At 41.5% G+C, this 15234-nt stretch overlaps 1 protein-coding gene across 1 annotated transcript in view; it reads right to left on the bottom strand.

Moving 5' to 3' along the window:
• Col8a1 (collagen type VIII alpha 1 chain) overlaps nucleotides 1–8147 on the bottom strand; it is a 130888-nt gene extending 122741 nt beyond the window's left edge. Inside the window, exon 1 of the mRNA XM_028867534.2 lies at nucleotides 7950–8147. The gene's annotated coding sequence lies outside the window, so the exon portion shown is untranslated. The remainder of the gene's footprint in view (nucleotides 1–7949) is intronic.
• Nucleotides 8148–15234: the final 7087 nt, after the last annotated feature.

Genomic DNA, 15234 nt, shown 5'->3' with positions numbered 1-15234 from the left:
TTAAACTATAACTTAATTATTCATCATTTTTCTCTTTCCACTAACCCTTGACCTTGTCTGACTTCTTGGTGAGGTAGCATTTTCCTCCATATTCTAAGAAATAAGAATACTCTTGCTCTACCTTGGAAGAGGACACACCTGTTTGAAAGTCTATCACATGTTGAGTGGCTCTCTATAAATGTAACAAGCCATTCCCAGGTGCTATATGTTCCATCCAGTTAGCATTCTAAATAAATAGCTCTTGCATTCCATGGTTTGGTAGCATCATTTCTTACATTACATTGGAAGACCCCATGTACGTCTAAATAACAGTGGGATTGTTTGATAAGTATTTTTCTTTTGAAGATAAATAAACCAAAGCACATAGATGGTTAGTGGTTTGCACTGGGCCCTAGAGAGTCAAGGTGGTTCAGGGATTAAAATACCGAAGAGCGTCTAGAGAGGTGAATTCTCCAGTCACACACACACCAGTTTCATAGCTTCATCTCTGGTGACATCACACATAGACTTAGTGAGAGGATTATTCTGCGTTCCTGCAAATGTCATAATTTTTACAAAGCAAGCAGCCTTTCTCTGGTGCCAAGGATTTTTTCTCCCCTGGTCCTAATTGATCTCTATCCCCCAAAGGGTTCTGAATTATGCAAGCGTCTCAAGTCTTAACAAGCCATCGCCCCACAGCTGTGCAATGGAAATGTTCAACAAGGCATTCACTTCAGTCTAGGCAAGACCTTGGCTGCTCCCTGGGCAGATGCAGATGCAGGGGAGTGGTTCTGGGGTATCTTGGTTGGAGACACTTGGCTGGCCTATTTTTGTCTTTTCCCTTCCAACTCCCTTGGTGCAGGGGTGGGTCTAGTCATGGCACCTCTTCCACCCTCTCTGCTTGTCTCTCATTGATCATCAGCTGCTGGCGTTTGTTTATTACTGAATTGAGCATTTAGATTTAGTCTTGGCTGGTGGTGGCTTTGGAAAGAACATTTTCTAAGACTGTGTTGGTTTTCTTTCAAATAAACTTCTGCAAGCCTGGACATTTCTGGCATTGCTGAGAAGTGAGTGATTTATTCTTAGAGGCTTAAATTAGGTTTAAAAAAAAAAAAAGAAAACTAACAATGCAAAGGACACTCTAGCCACTGGTTACAACAGATTCTTAGCTCTGCTTTATATCAGAAAAATCTTAACTCTAAAGGTCCCCTCTAGCCACAAATATCCTTTTCTAGACAATCAGCATACTGGCTCCCCCTACTGGTAACCAACTCCCCCACCTACTCATTGGGCAATGAAGGGTTGCAATAAATGGAATTGAGAGACTGATGTGTGTCATTTTTAAAGTAGGAGTTGAGGATCCAATAGCATATTTTGCTGAAGACCCCTTTTCTTCTCTCTTTCGTCCAATCTCAACAATTCTGGCTACCTAAATTACAAATTCTTAACTCCTTACTTCCTTCTTGGCCTTATTTTATGTCAGCCCAAACAAACAAACAAACAAAAAAAAAAAAGCAGCACATTTGGGTTGATATCATTAACAACCTTGATTCTAGACTTTAAGACTGGGTAAACACAAAATAGATAACTATATAAAATATAATAATGTACAGCATTATTATACAATGTGTACAATAATGTACACTTTGAACTTATGAACCAAATTTAGATTTATTATTAGAGGGTATAAGCTAATGGGAAGCATGGAAAACTAAAGGAATATTGGCTTGCAAATGTGTTCCAGCCACCCCATCCACATGTTCTTTGCCTACCTCTCAAGATTTGAGGTCATCTCAGAGAACCGAAGGCGGCTGAGACTTAACCCCCTCTGTGGTCAGGGAGAAAAAGTTCTGGAAAACCAGTACTAGTTAGCTCAAGTATTCACTGACACACATTTCCAGAAAAACAGCTGTTTTATCTAGTTAACAGAAGAGACTGGAGAAGCTCCTCAACAAATTGGATACATGCTATTGCCTGGAGAAGCCAAAAGCTGACACCCCCACCCAAGCCTATTCATTTAGAGCCCATGAAATAATTAATTGTAGTCTCAGCACTTCAATGACCCGATGCCTAAATAACCTGGGACATAAACACATCCATAGAGTGCGCAAGAGAGGCACTCTTCAAAAAAGACTTAAAAGAATGTTTGTACAATGTTTAAACTTTGACTATGTAGATTTTTAACACACAATACATCAGCTTCAAAAAATAATTACTGTTTCAAAGACAGGCGAACAGTTGCCAGGCATGCTCCCAGTTAACTGAAGAGGGATCTGGAGTAACATCTGTCTACTGATTTAATGTGAAATGTTTCTAGGAAGTGACACAAGAATGTTCTTTTCTATCTTCATAGTGTTGTTTGGTGGGGTAGCTTTATGTGTTACTAATAATTGGATTATCTCAGCAGAGAAAATTTTGATGTCTTGACACGCATTAAGTTACTACCCTGGGTCAGAGTTAAGTCTAAAGTGAGGTCAAATCAGGCTCCTTTCCCAATAGAAGACAAAGGTAATCCAGAGTTTCAATGCCCATAAGGCTTGTAAGTCTTCTCACCAGTGTGACCAGCCCTCAAACGGTGCTATACCTAAAGAATACTGTTATAGACATTTCATCTCCTGGAGGGACTGGACAGTGACAGAAGTCTGTACTCCAGTTCTCCAGATTGCTCTGGAGTTCCCCCCTCTTTCATACCAGAAGTGTGAACTCTTGGGGCGGTGCCATTCTCTCGCTATGCTCCTGGCTCCTGGACTTCTCCTTCTGTCTCCACACACTTCAGGCCTGTGCCCTTCCATCAGTGTGGATCCATGGTTTCTCTGATTGTCTGGTGTGTGTATTTGCTTTTCCTCTCCTCAAAGCATGGGGGAAGTACAGAATTAACTGACAGCGCATTGTTTTTAGTGAGGGAACAATATGAGGAATATACTGCAAATAATTACTTAATACTCTTTATATATTATATATATATATATATATATATAAACTAAATCTTAAATATGCTACAGAAATATAATTCTAGAGCTCAGATAAGGTAGGAAAAATTACCCAGTCCTGAAGGCAAGGTGATTTTTCCAGCCATCATGAGGTTAAGTGAGCTCTTCTACATTTCATATTGTAAGAAGGTATCTTAAGCTTGATACACTGGGGATTTGAATACTTGTAACTTGAAATATTCAAGACATCAAAATTTTCTCTGCTGAGACAATCCAATTATTAGCAACACATAAAGTTACCCCACCAAACAACACTACTTGCAACTACTTATAGGTCTTTTATAGGAGTTGAAAATAATGGGTATTTTCTGCTTAACTTTTTTTCTCTCTTCATTTACTCACCAACTCAACACAGATGTACCAACCGGCCACTACATTTCAGATTCTGCCATGGAGAGTGACAGTGGAGGACCCTGGGATGTTAACGATCAGTAATCTCAAAGATCTTCGCAGGGTTTATTTCACATCTCTTAGACACAGTCTTCAGTAAAGCTCTAGCTGTATCCCAGACTTCCCCCCATCTGACAGTCCCATGGTAAGTCCTTACAGGCTGCTCAACACAGTTAGGGACACCTAAGCTTCCCACTGGGTGGGCAGAAGCCTCAGTTCTTCGAGATGTGGAACTGGCTGGGGAGCTTGGCCACTTGCCTTCTGGCTGTGCTACACTTACCTGGGTGATCTTGTGAATGACACCAACCTTTCTGAACTTTTCCATCTCTAAAATGAGCTTTTAGTCAAAATTAGCCCCAAAGTCCATTCTAGGAATTATATTTTGCACTCTCTGGGTCCTTTACTAACCTTCTAGAAATGTGAACTTACTGGACAAATACAAGTCCCCAGAAAACTCACCTTAGGCAATTTACTAGAGGCTAGGAGAAACTCTTGATGACTTTTCATCCTTGCATATGAATTAAGGCTTTAAAAACTATAAAGTTTTCTGATTTGATGGAGTTAACATTTATAGTCTGTTTAAAAGAAGTATGGGGGGATTCTCAGTAATGGGAAAAAGCACAAGAATGAGTGTTACTCCACAATCTCCGTCTATAAAGATGGAGGAGACCTCTTCACTGAAGACACAATGCCAGTAGCACCCAGGGAAGACTGCAGCTGCAGACACCCCCACCCTCACCACCCCAGGAGGCTGCATGAAGGAGAGATGCCATATTTTTGTTGTTGTTGTTGTTTTCCAGGCAGAACAATGGCAGTGAGCCCTGAGTAAGCAGGGGACCTTGAAAGTCATCATCAGGTGCATTCTAACACTTTGTAGATGCTCCATCAGTGGGTTCATTGGTGCTTGTGCCAACTGAGACATCAGTACTTGTTAATATTTTAGGTGATAGTACTGTGATTAGTTTTTGTTTTATTTACTTCAGTTTGATCTGATGCAGGGTCAGTGACTTCCTGGATTGGGGTACACAGGGCTTCCAGATTGGAGACATTCCAGACTCCAGGGACTTCTCTCAGCTCCAATTCAGAGCCTCATCCCTTAGACAGCATGGGTCCTGAAGTCGTGCAGCAGCCTCAGACCAGAAGCTTCTCTCTTGGTACTGAAATGTGCCTAACTCTCCTTCTTACGCTCAGTTTGTCTCATATCTCCAAAAGGGAAGGGGGACCAACCAGCAAAGCTCTGCTTTAGGACTATGGCTGTAAACTGCAGTGAATTAGAAATCTTTTTAAAAAGTTTATTATTATTATTATTATTATTATTATTATTATTATTTCCTTAGTATTTGGTAACAACTTGTGAGCAGCTGCCCCCAGCCCCCCACTAGACGCCTTAAGTAATGAAAGATCCGTTAGCACAATGCTAAGAGGAAGATTCTCGAAATTCCAAAGGCATTCACTGTCCCCTTAACTCTTCCGAGCCTCTCCTTTTATTCAACAGTTAGAACAGTTCATTTTGCAAGGCTGCTCTCAAACCTCAAGATCAGTCTGTACTTTCTTTAAATTATGTACATGTGCGGATGTGGAAGCACACAGTAAGATACCTTCCTCCGGGGTTACTTGGAGAAGCAGAGATGAAAAGTCTTAGTCATTCTTTAAGTTGCCATACCAAGGAAGAGGAGTAATTGCTACCCTCTAACTTGAAAAGACTCACACAACACTGTCCCCTTCAGGAGAGCTGGACTTCATTTTGTAGATGTTCCTAACATAGGACAAAAACACGGGGTTTGATCTGTACAGTGCAGGTCTAAACACTAGACCTGGCAAGATTCCTGTGAGTCTGAAGTGGGCACACCTGAAATCATTTCAGGTTTTTAGACCCATGCGGCTGTCTCCTGGAGGAGAAGGAAGACTCATGAGACACACAGTAGAGATGGTTCTTAAGTTATTAGCGGCAGTGCTCTTACTGGCTAGAAAAGAAAATTCAAACAGAAGCCCAATGCAGACCCGTCTGCTCTTCTTTTGCCTCCATAACTGCATGAATAAGAGGTCATGTTTGATAGCAGGTCTAGACCATTCTGTTCTCTTAGTGGATGTCTATGATTCTCTCAGCTTCCCTCTCAGTTCCGGTTGATGTGATTTTCCTGTCCTCTATTCTTTTCTTTTGAAATAAAATAAAGTGACGTATACTTTCTGATAATGCAGGTATTTTATTTATTCATGAATAGAAATCTAAAATGTGTGTTTCCTCAAGTGTGGCAGGCCCTCAAAATCTGAAGGGCACCCTTTGGGTGCCTGTGGTCAAGGAGACACCTACTCTTCTTTACTTTTAGGGAGTTATCTGTAGCCTGCTGCAGTGGTGTGGGCTGGGGGTATGGCCACACTCAGAAAGAAGAGACTTGGGTTGTCCTTTGCCATTCTGTGCAGAAGGGGTGATATTAGGATAACTAAATGATCTCTCATCACTGATTTTTCTAAATTCATAAGAAGGAAAGTGCCGTTATATTTGGTACGTACCCTATGGAAAGAATCTCTTTGACTGGTGATGCCTTCTGGGAAAGTTAGGTCATGAACAGTCTAAGATGATCTCACCTATTTAGTTAAGGGGGTTGAACCTCATGGCACACAGGAAGGCAGTTATAGTTAAACTGTTCATAACTAGCCTGCCCAGACTGTGAGGGAGAGCAGAATCAAACCTTCATAGAATAATTATAACCCTCAAATATAGCTTTAACAAACCCCTTTAATACAAGCTTTTGCCCCTTAGAGCAGATAACTTCAGTGGTGGAGATTAGTGGAGGAGAGCAGTATCTTTTCACGCTGATGGTGCTGGACAGGAGTCAAGTACCACCTTTAAGGAGAGTTATCCTGAATGTACCAAATACTTGGTTTGGCCTTGTCTCATACCTTTGTCTTGTCACGGCTGATTACACATGTTAAATATGAAGCAAGCAGACTGCACTATGGCTGGAGATAAAGGTATTTTAATCTACACAGGTCACATTATCTTGGCCAATAGTAATTTCACATCATTTTCTTAAAGGAAACCACACTCTTTGCAATATTTTTCCACTGGAAAAAAAGTGTAACACAACAGAATGCTCCACATGTAACTCTTTCACTTGAATAATTGTATTGAATCCCTTTCATCCTAAGCAGTTTTTTTTTAAAATACTTTATGTTATTTCTTTTGATATCTGAAAGATAAAGAGGATGTTTAGAAAGAACTAAGTCATGTGTCTAATTTATTTCAGTTTCTTTAATAGGGAGACTTTTTATATCTGTAGTGAAATTTTCCTTCCTATGTGAAACAACATACAACTAACAGACATGAAAGCGTAAACAGTTCTCTCCCTTTAAGAACCTTAAGGGCTAAAATAGTGGGTTGGTTTCCTGCCTGGCAGCCCAGGCTTGCCTCCTCTAAGCGCAGCCTTCTGCAGTTCCCCAGATGGAACACTTGAAGAGGGCTTTTCTCCACATGACAGCGCTTCATCCCACAAAACCCACAGAATACGGTGGCAAACTTCATCCCCCAAGAGCCTGGTTCTTACAGAAGTAGCTGTCTGGTTTGTTTTTTCCTCTCACAGGTGCACACCACTGTGGAAGAAGAATAGATCATTCTCAAACCCACCCACCCACCCACCACCTCCACCACTGACCTACCCACCCACCCAAGGTCTTTTCTTCACTGGAGAGCTCTGGGAGAGTCAATCACTCATCAGGCAGATTTTCATTTGCTAGAGGAGGACAGAAGGGATGGTAAGGATGAAAACCTTCATCTGAAGTCTTTCTGGCTGATCCCGCCATACATCAGTCTATTATACATGGAAGAACTGTGTAATCTGGCTTGCATGCTTCTCTGAGAAACATATTGAAACACTTTACGTTTTAGGTGTGCACAGCCGTCACAGAGTTCTCTTATATACTTTCTTAGTCTCAGCACATGTCTCATTTGGAGATGTAGTATCTTGTCCCGGCTTGTAAACTGGGATTAGTTCTTTCCTATCTACCAGCCACCTGATTACTGTCCCCAGGCAAAGGGCACCGGTTCACATCATTTTTTCCAAGCAGTTAAACCTGAAAAGATACTTCTTAAAGGAACCACAGAAGCTGTCTTGGGGGTTTGGAAAAACATCACAAAATCGTCAGCAGACTTTTTGGCTGTGCTATTTTTAGAGAACTAATTGTGCTCCTTTAAAGTGGATTTTTTGACAATGGGACAGTTTTCCCTACCTCTACTTGATAATGTGAAATAGTTACCATTGAAAACACAAACATAACACCGCAAACAGATACATTTAACCTCAGTAACAGTCAGACAGACCCGGGAGGCAGGGGATTGGGGGGAGGGGGGGGGAGGTGACTTAAAAAGAAAATATTTTTTGTAATAGAAATGCTGTTGTTTCTGCCAAAAAGGAATTTTCATTTTACTGTTCAAACAGAAGTTTGTTGTGAAACCAGTTGCTAGTTAAGAAACTCACTGTTCATCCCAGCATCCTTATGAATCAGCTTTAAGTAAGCGTGTTGACCAGAAGCGACTCACTCCGGCTAGCAACCTTCCCTGTAGGTCAGCTGCTCCAAGTAGGCTTATCTTACCTTGAGCACGTAAGATCTGGGAGACAGGGACTCGGGCTCCCACGGAGAGGACCAAGGAAGGGCTCTGAACCTCTGAGCTCTGCGGGTAACTTGCACTTGGCTTTTATGGACAGGTGGGCGGAGCTGCTCCTCACAGTAGGTGGGCAGGGATTGAGCCTGGCGGCGGGCGGCGGGCCCGCTGCCCCCGTGGAGCCGGACACTTGTCTGGGGAGGGGCACAGAGGGTAGAGCCCAGAGCTTGCAGGGGGTTGGCGGGGGGGGGGATGAGGGGGATGCGGGGGGAGTCAGGGACGTGGGAGGGCGGGGACAGGAGTGGAAACAGAGGTTGGAGAAAAGTGAGAAAGGCAGAGACCACAGAAAGGAAAGGTTGGGGAGGCTATGAATGGGGTTTGGGAACTGGGAGCCAAAGTAGCGGTAGAGGAGGAGAGAGACGGGGAATCTGATCCTGGAAGATGGGATGGGTACTGGATTGTTTTCCTTGGTATTTTTGGCCGGGAGAGGAACCGTGGGCGACTGTCACCAATTAAGGTGTTCTCCCTGTGATCGGAATGCCAAGTAACGGCCCAAGAGAATTGAAAGGTTCCGAAGAGAGGGAGAGGCGAGGAAGATGGGCGGGGGTCGGGGGCGGTGAGGGAGGGAGTGAGGGGGAGGACTCGGCGTGCCGGATGAGCCCAGACAGAGGTGGGAGGGGATCGGGCCCCGGAGCCCCAGGCGCCCTGCTCCTGGGAGCTGGCTGCTGCAGCCTGGCCCACCGCTCCTCACTACTGCCAGGCTCCTTCCACAGAAAGTTCTAAGTGTGCAGCATCCAGGCCGCTCCCGAGACTGGCGCAGCTGTGAGGTTCATCGCGGAGACAGCTCCGCACCAGCTCGTCCCTTCAACATCTGCTTATGTAACATAGGATGCCAGGGTTCGCTGTCCTCTGCTTATTTTCAGGATTTTTTTTTTTTTTAAACTTTCCTAGCTAGCCATTAGGAAAAAAAAAAAAAAAAAAGTCCGGGTGTCATAGCTCTTTCTCTGCTTGTCGTAGGCATTGAGAGGATTTAACCACCAAGTGCGAAGGGTCATGCTGAAGTTATTAAGAAATGTATTCAGAGAAAGAAAAACAAGGTCCTTTCGCTGCTGAGCGGTGACTCACTTCCCAGCCCAAGCTTGATTTTTTTTTTTTTTTTTTGCCACCAAAGGAATCAACGCATTTTAAAAGAGACCTTGAAACTTTAGAGATGCGGATATGAGGGAGCAGGGAGAAAAGTGGTCGGATAGAGATAGCCCGGGAGAACCTGCACACATATTCGCAACCGGTGTTCACCCAGATCTCAAGAGGAAGGATCTGTTCCATGCTGCGCTGTTTTCTGTCTGCTAGTGAGCTCAAACTAGCAATCGGCTGAGCCCTAGCTAGGGAGTTTAGGAAACCTTCACTCTCTTCAAAGCCCTGGGAGCTTGTTCGTGGTTCTGAGGACATCTCCGGCGAATTGTAGTGTTCAGTAGTACCCTCCCTCAGCCTCTCCTCACAGGATGCCCCTGGACCACTGACCCTGCAGTCTCTTCCCCAGGTGTGAAAACAAACGGCCTTGGATATAACCAATATAATTCTGAGGGGCAAAATCTCTCCTCTCCATTTAGAGCCATTGGCCTAGTAAAGGTCCACAGTGTAAGAAAGAATTTTAAAAGAATCTATTAAGAAAATACCGGTGCGTGCCACTGGGATAATAATAATACCTGCTGCCACATGTGCTAAGTTTACACTGGACTTAGGTTTTAACAGACGTATTCTCATCTGTCTGCCTGGAGAGCTCAAAGCCTCAACTGGTGATTCCTTTGTAAGAATTCCAAGCTCAGCTCCACTGGACGCGCTCGGAAGTTAACAAGTAGAATCTGATGTGGTTCAGAGAAAGAGCATGGTCAAGGAAGGGTACATGGAATGAAAACAATTTTCATTCTCATCAAGATACAAACTTGACATCCCATCAAATATTTAAGCTCACTCACCAAGTTTGTCCCATTGCTTACTTTCCTTACTTAATATTTAGAATTTTTTAGTCCCTGGACCTTCTGCAGCTTTATTTAGGAAACTCCTTTGCTACAACAAGCTATACCTACTGGTTTACTAGCCCGCAAAACACAAATGCTCAATAACCATCACCTGGATTAACTGAATAAATTATGCTAATGAGCACGGTTGTAAGGACAGTGATCAGTAGCTGTCCATTTAATGAATGAATGAAGAATGAGAAAGCTAAAACTTTCACCAGAACTCCTTTGTCCATTGGGTGCTTAGTTGTTACCTGGCTTTTCTTTCATGATTCAGCTTTTCTCCCTAAACACTGTATCTTTTAAGGATGTGTCCAAGTCCATTAAGTGAAGTCTATGAAATGAATAACTGTTGTTACCAGAACTGGAATTAAGACTACATTAAGTGTTCTGGGGCTGAACCATGAAACCAAATATGATTTTACAGGCGTAGCGTCACCTCTTAAGAGCCTTTAATTTAGTAAGGAAATGTATTCCAAGCGAACAAAAGAGGGACTAGAGGAGGGTCTAGGTGGTAAAAAATGTGCTAGCAAATATTCTCACAGGATTATAGAAAATAATCCTTTAATGCCCCTCCCACATTCCAGTTCCATTGAATAGTTGTGAAAATAGGGTGGGGGGGCAACGACAAGAAAAGCGCATTGGAAGAGAAGGCAATCTACAGCGTCAGGCTGGAGTTTTCTTCTTCTGTTTTTCATCCTTTACCCCATTATTTGGAACCTGAACATCCAGCCAACAGAGCAAGGGCACTCCTTTCATTTTGTTTGGATGGTGCCAACGATTAGTTCATTTCTCCAGTTCACACTTGCCCAATCTGATTCAGTAGCAAATCTGGACAACAAGTTGTGAATCCAGGAATGGATCTCGGTGCAGACTCTCAGAGCTCTTTTCCTAGAATCTCTCCAAAGGGACTGAGACTTGAGATGGGATCCTTGGTGAAAGACAAGGATCTAAATGACAACATGCTAAATGCCCTGAAATTGCCATCCTGTAGACATATTAACAGCTACACATGACTACCTCATTTCCAAGTCCTTGGTGAATATAAACCTTTTCTGATGTGTTGTGTGAGTTTTACTTATGATCAATCAAATATATGTATATTTGTATTGTGTATATATATATATATGTCATTGATCATAAATATCTTAATAATGGACACCTGGCAGTGTGGGTTATTTAAAGCAAAGGAAAATGGGAGAGTAGGTGTGTTTTAACAGAGGGGAAATGCATGCAGTCCTGGCAGTTGAGTAACAGAGACTTCATGGACAAGACAGCATTTGGGCTGAGCCTTAGCAAGTAGCATATGGATGGGTGGGGTTGAATGGTAGTGCTTTCTAGACAATAGAGGGGTCTTACAATCTGAAAAAGTCATAGGAATATTCAGAACATGGGGAGCTAGCTATCAGGATTTTAGAGCAGGGCAGTGAAGTAGAACAATGAGGTTAAACAGTGTAAAGAAGGTGATGAGATCAGTGGGTGAAAGGCCTTAAATGTTACATCATTTGTTTGAACTGCTTTGTAGACTATAAAGAGTCACCGAAGACTTTTGAAGAGTTACCAGGATTTTATTCTTCTTTGAATACAGGTTCTTTATTGTAACTTTAGAGATGAATTCTTACCTATGCATCCTGAGAGAGAGAGAGAAAACCAAGCATCCGTGTTTACTTATAGCTCTATTTACTTATAGAGCCCTGTGTAGTTGCAAGAAGAGGATAGGTAGGTGAGACTTTTCCAGGGCATAACCAGGACATCGTGCTTATGTAAGGTTAATGTAAGGGTGGTGTCTGTCCCATGTGTCAGAGAAGCCCAACTTCTTTGTCTGTTGTAGCTTGAAGTGACCCTCCAACATGTATGAGGTCCTTTAGTTCTCAAGGATTTCTGCTCGGAAAACAGTGGAATCTAGCCATAAAGCCACATATTCACATCTGCGTTCTCACATAGCTGACTTTCAGTGATGTGTATATATTTCCCTTGGTGAATTTCAAGCTCTGACAACTCCTCCTGTCACTCTGAAGTACTTGGAAATGCAGATGAGGTTGGGTTTTGGTATAAGCTAGAATCCCAGACAGGTGTTTTTACTTGAAGCAAATCTGACAATTTCAAGTATAGTGTGCAGAAATTTACTTTCTGTCTATCATGTGACCTATCAGTCGTAAGTCTGTGCTAAGCATCAACAAATGTGAATCTTGTCAGTAAGTCCCTTAAACTTTCAGCTTTCCTAGGTATTTAAGATAGGGTTTTATTTACAAAGATTGAAATGGGTTTACCGCACAGAAGAAAAGCACACTTCTCATTAATTCCTAAAGGCTGCTGGATTTTGTGAGTCACTATTTTCTTGTGGGCTCAGAGAGAAGAGCTGACTGACATGAGAGATCCCACAGATGACCTCTTCAAGTTCCCACTGACTTTGTAAACAGCACCTGATAACAAGATAGAAAATTTGAGGTTCAGGTCCTGCCTTAATACTAACCACCCATGAGAACGTGATGACAGAGGTTTTATCATGTTTGAAATTAGTGTCCATTAGTATGAAACAAAGACGTTTAGCCAGATACCCTCTAAGGTTTCTTTCATCATGTACAAGCATCCTCTGTGCATCTGGTCTGTGGATACCCTACAAACTGAGTGCCCATAATAAGGTCAAGTAACATTCAATGATCCACAAGCTTGATTTAGGCATTGAAATTAGGATATATAATCCACCATCCCAAGGTTTGCTACAAGGGGATATATCCACGTGATAAACCTCATCTGTGTTATAAGTTCAGATTCCTAAAAGGTGAAGTTATACCATTTTCATGTAACCAGGAACATTGCCTTTCTGAATGTCACAGCTTGGCAGAAGTCTTCCAGATATAGCCATTAGCCTTTTAACTCTTTTCCTTGGAATCACATGGTACTTCTCCTTCAGTTGAGAGAAATATTACTGCATTCTATATAGACGCCTGTGCTCTGAAAAGCCTCTCCACTGTGCCAGAAGTACTTGATAGCCAAATAAATCTGCTCTATGACTTAAGAAACTATTCTAGTCTCACTGTAAACTCTTCCCTCTTCCCAGTGCTGTATTTTTTTTTTATTAATTTGAGTAAGAAAATCATATTGCTCCCCCTTTGTGACAATTAGAGTTAAAACCAAGGTCCTGCACATGTTACGCAAGCTCTCTGCCACTGATTTACATCCTTACCCCTGATTATCATTTTCACTTTGGACTAAATTATAGCATAATAAACTACTAGTTTTATAAAGGATTTTGAACCTTTCTCTAGACCTTCAGTTCCCTGTAACAAGGGTAATCAGAAGTACTTACAACCTTTTCTGATTCTTTAATAATTTTTTGCATGGGAATTCTCTTATGGGGTAGTGCAATGGGGAGTACAGCAACATAGTTCAGGAATGTTATTGCTGCTGCTGTTTATCAAAAGTTGAATGGTCAAAAATCTTACAGGCAGAAAGGAAATGGAGTTCTGTTTTGCTAAGTGCTGTCTTGGAACCTACTTAAAATATGAGAATTATTTTAATTCTAGCCTTCTAGTCTTTCCTTAGTGAATAATTATATATTTTCTTGTGTACTTGTGTCTTGAGTGTGTGCTACATTAATTAATTAAATCAATGGTTGTGGGAAAAAAGGTAGATACCACGAAACCCTGATTTTGAACCTATTAGATTTTACAAAAGGAATTGGTGTCACTTTCTCTTGGTTTAAACTTTTTTTTCTCATTCGTTTACTCTCTGCATTATAATTTTCTTAGTTTATTGAGTTTTCAATTTAATTGGCCTTTTATTTTTACACCCTTTCAGAATTTCATTTTTACTTGACTGCAAGTACTGGACATGTTATAGAGTTTCAGGTGGATACTGGGATTGCATCTAGTCAGTAAGAACCCAGACCAGGGGGAGATGCACCCTTCTACTCCCCACTTTTTCTGTGACTGGACTACTAAGATTGTTCTTATTGTGGGGACACTTCAGATGGTATCTTTGCATAATTGAAGACTGATTTTGTCTTAATTTGTATGTTTTCCCTTTCTTCTATTTTGAAGATAATAAAATTCCTAACTTGAGAGGTAGCAGAGACCACAAACTCCTTGAAATCAAAAATCTGTGTAAGTCAAAACATTATTAGCACAACGTCAACCATTCTAATACATATTTGGTGATTTCTTTCCATTTGAGCCTCTGCACGCTATACATTTTAAAAATCCCTGAATATAGTGTTGTTTATTCTTTTTCATGGAAAACAAAATATAGGCATATATCTAAAAAATAGTGAGTATTTGAGACATCCTTTTCAGTTCACAAATACAGATATCCTAGGGGGTTCTGGAAATTGAAATGAGGGGTCATAATTTTAAAAGGTAAAACCATGTGAATAGGTTTACTCATAAATCAAAACTTTCTCCTCTGATACTGTTAGTAATAAGCTAGAATTTAGGGACTGAAGAGGAGATGGACTTATCCTACTATAACAAGTGCTTCATTGAAATGAGCATCAAATTTCCTCTTCCCTCTGGATAATGATGATATTCTTTGGGATTCCATTCCTGGGATACCAAGAGATGTTATGCAGAAAAGTATTTTATATCTGTTTGTGTTCCAGAACTTCTGCATCATTAAAATTAAGCTGATTTATTTTAAAACATCTATTTTACCTTTTGGAAACTTCATACATGAGTACTGTATTTACATCATTTCTCCTCCCCTTCTCCTCCCTTGTCCCAACTCCCCCTCGAATGTATGAATGTTTCTTAATTATTATTATATATGTATATATACATAATATTGCCCGTGTGTGTGTGTGTGTGTGTGTGTGTGTGTGTGTTGTGTTGTGTTTGTTTAGGACTGACAACTTGGGATTGGAAAGCCTATCATGGGACTTGTCCCTGGAGAAGAGTGATTCTTCCTTTCTAAGCAGCCATTATTTAATCTGTGGCTTTTCATTTAGAGGTTGAGGCCTTGTGAGATTTCTCCCATCCTCTTAGTATTGTCATCTGGTGTCATTGTGTGTTGATCTCATTTAGATGACCGTATTGTTAGGATTTTAGGTCACTTATAGAAGACACTATCTTGAAGCAGACATATTGGTCCTCTGGCTCCTACCATCTTTCAGTTCTTCTTCCATAATGTTCCCTGAGCCTCAGGCATAGGAATGATGCTGTTCATCTATTAGTTGTGGCTCTGTACCAGTACAGCCATGCCACACTTTGACCGGATGATATGCCTTTTCAGGTTCTGAAGGGTGGATCCTATATGTTTT

The sequence above is a fragment of the Peromyscus leucopus genome, chromosome 12 (assembly GCF_004664715.2).
Source record: "Peromyscus leucopus breed LL Stock chromosome 12, UCI_PerLeu_2.1, whole genome shotgun sequence".
NCBI lineage: Eukaryota > Metazoa > Chordata > Mammalia > Rodentia > Cricetidae > Peromyscus > Peromyscus leucopus.
The sequence above is the reverse complement of the archived record's forward strand: the minus strand, read 5'-3'. Positions and strand labels throughout refer to the sequence as shown.